The sequence below is a fragment of the Microplitis mediator genome, chromosome 4 (assembly GCF_029852145.1).
Source record: "Microplitis mediator isolate UGA2020A chromosome 4, iyMicMedi2.1, whole genome shotgun sequence".
In the NCBI taxonomy this organism is placed as follows: domain Eukaryota; kingdom Metazoa; phylum Arthropoda; class Insecta; order Hymenoptera; family Braconidae; genus Microplitis; species Microplitis mediator.
In genome coordinates, this window is record NC_079972.1 from 7,105,209 (window position 1) to 7,111,208 (window position 6,000).

Here is a 6,000-nt window from a genome sequence, read left to right on the forward strand (position 1 = left end):
GATTTTCGGTATAAACAAATTCGCTAGGGATTCTAAAATAATATTCAATTTCTGTTCTCACGGAGGATTCAAGAGAATAAAAGAGGATTCGGAAAAATTTAATTCTAACTAATTCTTTTTAATTCTAAAATAATGTTGCAATTTCTGTTCTTCCCGAGAATCCGAGAGAATAAAACAGGATTCGAAAAAGTTATATTCTTTCTTATTTTTTTAAATTTCAAACTCATGTTGCAATTCCTGTTCTCGCTGAGAATTCGAGAGAATTGTAACCATAACAAAAGAAATTATTTTTTTTTTTAAACTTTGAAAAAACAAAATAATAATGATTAGTAATTATTTATACATTAAAATTTTATTCTGGGAACGAAAAGAAATAATAATTTTATATATGAAATTTTATTTTTTTTTACGGAGAAATTTTGGGAAAAAAAAAAGTAATTGAAAGAGAAAAAGGCAACGGGAAAAAAATGTAAGAGTGATCGTGAGACGCTCGCCGACCGACAATCTGGCGGGAAAGAGTAAGTGAGCGAAAGTTAGTTCCGCGCTCACCACTAGAGCGTGCGGGCTTCTTGGATATGGACATTTATAGTAGAAGTGTTAAAACCAAATGCAGCGGACGTTATCGTCAGTCATCACTCCACTGCTACCAAATGAACTGCGTAGCAGAGTGTGAAGTACCTACTGGTAGTGGCGCAGTATACCCTGCACCACGTCCTATATATATATATATATATATATATATATATTAGGGCGGGCCGAAAATCCGCTTTGTTTGAATTTTCATTATTAATACCAAAAATATTTTTCTTTGTACAAAAAAAAAATTTTTCGAAAAACAAAAAAAATTTTAGGTCGATATCTTAGGCTCGCCATATCCCGCTAAAGTTAGAAGTTGTTTAAAATTTTTTTCCTACACATTTTGATCAGAAATTTAATTCTCTACGAAAAAGGTCCTATACCCTGATTAAAAAAAATGATTAAAAAGTATTTAAAATAATTTGTTTTTTAATCATTTTAAATACTTCTTAATCCTTCAAATAATTTCTAATCCTGTCTCTTATGGACATTATCGTGTGAAATCATTTTAAATCATTTTTTTTAATCAGGGTAATAAAATTACGCAAAGTTGATAGTTACTGAGATAGTTGCAATTTTGTTCTAAAAAATATAATTTTTCAAAATATTATCACTTTTCAGGGTAAAATATGAATTTTATCAGATAAATTTCATGGAAAATTGAATTTCTTACAAAATTGGCCTTGTGGTAAAAAACTTGAAATTTATAGTTATTCAGAAACTGGCAGTTTTATGTTTTGATAGTCAATTTCTCGTTATTTGGTGGCTATCACCAAAAATTGCTATTATCTTTGTAACTATCAACTTTGAATAAATTTTCATTAAGTCTGTTTTGTAGAAAATTGAATTTCCTGTGAAATTTTTATGATAAAATTTATTTTTTAACCTGAAAAAGTAATAATATCATGAAAAATTCCATTTTTTAGAGCAAAATTGCAATTATCTCAGTAACTATCAACTTAACGTAATTTTATTGTGGGACCTTTTTTGTAGAGAATTAAATTTCCGATCAAAACGTGTTGGAAAAAAAAATTTTAAACAACTTCTAACTTTAGCGGGATTTGGCGAGCCTAAGATATCGACCTAAAATTTTTTTTGTTTTCCAAAAAATTTTTTTTTTTGTACAAAGAAAAATATTTTTGGTATTAATAATGAAAATTAAAAAAAAGCGGATTTTCGGCCCACCCTAATATATGGGTCATTCCACCAAATAAAATTATTTTTACGGGGCGACCCTCGTCGATTTGGTTCAAACTTTGTAGAGTCGTTCTATATATTAAAAAAAAAATTCTCTGAAAATTTGAGCCTTTTATATGCAGCTGTTTCAAAGTTATGATTTTTTGAATTTTTAAAAAATTTTTGTTTTCAACTTTTTCATTAATTTTTTTAAAGGAAAAAATTTTTTTTTAAAAATGAGCACATAACAGTTTTTCGTAGGAAAAATTCTCAGCTTTCCAATAAAAATATCTATTTTTCATTTTATGTTACAAAAGACCTTTTAAAATTCGATTAAAGACGAAAAAACGATTTTTATGACTGTGCGGCGCTTGATACATCTAATTTGATATTTTTTTCTGAAAGCTGAGACTTTTTCTTACAAAATATGTGATTTTCACGATGTGCATATTTTTTGTTTGAACAAAATTAAATAAAATATAAACTCTCTATGATTAAAAAACGTTAATTCTCATTTTTTCTGAGGATGTTGATACATTTTTACCATATATATCCTAAGCTATCAACAATAAGTGAGATAGGGTGCACTGCTTGTGTTTCTTTCACCGTTTATGACTCAAAGTATTGTACGTTCAAAACATTTATTTTCTAAAAAAAGTCATCATTCCCTGATTAAATCAAACGATTCGAAACGGTTTGTAATGTTAAATGCCCATAAAAAGGGTGATTCAAAAGTATTCAAAGTATTCAAAAGCCTTAAAAAGTATTTAAAATTTTTTTTTCAATCGTTTTAAGTCGTTTCTTTTAATAAGGGATGGTTATAACAGTGAAATCAACGCTGGTAAAATTTTGAATAGCCCGGATGTATTAACTTGCGGTGTGAGGATGTGTTTTCGGGTATGTATCTGCAGTAAAGCTCTGAAAACAAAAATTATAAAACTATTTTTCATGATACCAGCATCAATGGTTCAAGTCTAGGAATTAGTAATTTGAACTTTGATTCTTGTGTTGTGTTCAATAGTGATTTCAGACTATTGATGTCATCTGCGTTAATGATAGTTCTGACTTTGTAATCAAGTTTTATAAAAATTTGTGTGCATAATAAATAGTATTTATGGTTTCTGTTTAACTATAAATTGCAAAGCATAAGTTAGGCGTACACTAATGGTTGATCGCACCATTGGGTTTAATATAACTTGATTCTAACTGGCTGCTGACACTGATAATAATTTTCAATGCAGGTAATCATGAAAAAAATAGTGTGTAAAACTAGATGAAACACGACTTCAGATTGCAGTTATTGTCAGCTTTTGCGTACGGCTCGGGCAGCCTACTTTACTTTCTTCTGACATCGTTTTGTTTCATCTCTTGCCACACAATCAACTATTACAGTTTGTTAAAACTATAAAATCAATGACTTGTATTTAAATAATTATTGATTTTGTTCAAACAAAAAATATGCACATCGTGAAAATCACATACTTTGTGAGAAAAAGTCTCAGCTTTCAGAAAAAAATATCAAATTAGATGTATCAAGCGCCGCACAGTCATAAAAATCGTTTTTTCGTCTTTAATCGAATTTTAAAAGGTCTTTTGTAACATAAAATGAAAAATAGATATTTTTATTGGAAAGCTGAGAATTTTTCCTACGAAAAACTGTTATGTGCTCATTTTTAAAAAAAAATTTTTTCCTTTAAAAAAATTAATGAAAAAGTTGAAAACAAAAATTTTTAAAAAATTCAAAAAATCATAACTTTGAAACAGCTGCATATAAAAGGCTCAAATTTTCAGAGAATTTTTTTTTAATATATAGAACGACTCTACAAAGTTTGAACCAAATCGACGAGGGTCGCCCCGTAAAAATAATTTTATTTGGTGGAATGACCCATATATATCTGGTGTAGATAATATATTATATTTGGTATAACCAGTGGTCTTCCCCATGGACGATTCGGGATATCCATCCCAATTCGGGCTCTCTATATTTTTCTTGGGAATAATTCTTTATTCTATTCGATTTCTCTGAAGAGAATTAAAAAGTATGAGAAATTTCTAAATATGAATTCTTCTTAATTCTATTTAATTCTCTAAAGAGAGTTTAAAAGTATTGCAAATTTCAAAATATGAATTCTCCTTAATTCTATTTAATTCTCTGAAGAGAATTTAAAAGTATTAAAAATTTCAAAATATGAATTCTCCTTAATTCTATTTAATTTTCTAAAGAGAATTAAAAACGATTCAATTCATTTTTAATCCTCTTTAATTTTCTTTTTTAACCAGGGACCATGAATTGTCAGTAACTGTTTACATAATTAATAGCTAATTAATTATATGATGAGAGGATAAGGGGATCTGGTGTGTATGAATTGGTCGGGTTGATAATAATTTTATTTAACACAATAATTAGCAAATAAACACCAATAAATATTTTATTTACACTATATACATGAACTGAGATTTTATTTGCATGAGAATATCAATATTTAATTGTCTTTAGTATTTATTTTAAGTAATTTATGCGCGCGTGCAACACGTGGCCAAGATGGCGTCTAGGCGCGAACAAAGCCGGTACACGCGGTGAGAATTAATTTAATTGAAAAAGCACTGAAATTAATAATGAGAGCAAAAATAATATAACTAATAATTACTTCGAATTATTAGAAGCAATATTTCACAATTTATTTGATGAGAACACACTTGATTACTGAATAAATGAGAGATTTATGGGAAGCACGATGCGTCTGAATTAATAGCTGTAAGCAATATGATAGAGAGAGAGCGTTAGATGTGTGAGAGAGACAGCGCTTCCGTCTTATTCATCTCCACTCAAGTGGTAGTTGCGATAAGAATGCGACTAGCGGAGCCGCCTATAATTGATTACTGATTGACTGTACTATCGATCATGCATCAGTAGTGAGAATGATGATAAGATCGTGGGAGATTTGAACAGTAACTTTGGCATAACATTGCTCGTCGGTAGAACCTTCAGACGAAGAGTCATTCAATTTTGTTGTGATTACATTCTTAGATTCAAGTTAAATTTTAGTGATGAATTCTTGGAGTATATATTTTATATATATTGTTATATTTTATGTACATTTTATATAGTATATATATTTTATGAGTTATATTTTACTTATTGTTGTGCTGTTATATTATTTATTATGAGAATAATTGTATTTTGAGGTTGTGTTTTTGTACACAAACCCCAATACAACACTGAATACTGCTATGCTAGTATAGAGATTGCTGTACTACCGACCCGAAAATCACCTAGCCCGACAGAGTGCGCTGCGATTCGAGCAGGCCATAAAATGTTGCTCTTTCTGGCGTTAAATGCGGCCAGAAAGACCGTACATTCGGCGGATGGAGCAAGAAAAATTTTTTACTTTTTTCGGCCAACAGACCTTCAAACTTGAAATTGTAAATGAGTATTACCTTGGTTACTAAAGAGTAAAAGATAAAATTTTTGTTTAAATTTACACTGGCTGCACGGGGGCGTAAGAAATGCCAATTTTCACGTCTTTGGACCAAGAGATTTACAGACTTGAAATTTGAAATGAATATTACCTACGATATGAGAACATGAATGGCGTCAATTTTTTTTATAACTGCAACTTCTTTGATGATTGGCGACGACGTAATAATTCGACCTACAGTATTGATATTTGTAATAATTATTAGTTACAATACAACAAAAATTAATAACGATACATTTAAAAATTTTTTATTGAAAATTTACTTCTAAATCAGTGGGGTTTTTTTTTTTATGAAGCCGACTGTTATGGGGCTAGCCGGATTATCAACAATTGTATCTATCCTGTGGTTTTATCGGTTACAACTTTTTTCACATAGAAAAGTGCGAAAGAAAAGTATTTCTAAGGATGTTTATACAGTAAATGGTAAGATATTGATATCAATAATAAAAACAAAGTATAGAGTCATTTAACATTACAAAATGTCCAGCGAAGCGGGCAGGTAATAGCCAGTATATATACGATGATAATTTTTAGAAAATATACGATGATGATTTAGCCGTGTGTGGAGAGCTCACTGAAGCTGAAATCGTTGCATCTGTATTGCCAGTTGCTCACGAAGAAGCGGAAAAAGGCGAGGAAGAAGAGAGTGAAATAAACCAAAATGATTTCACAATAAATGATGCTCGCAAAGCTTTAGATGTAATAAAATGTGTTTTTCTCAGAAAAGGTGGTTTCAGTGACGGTGTTGTCAAATCCATCACGAAATTAA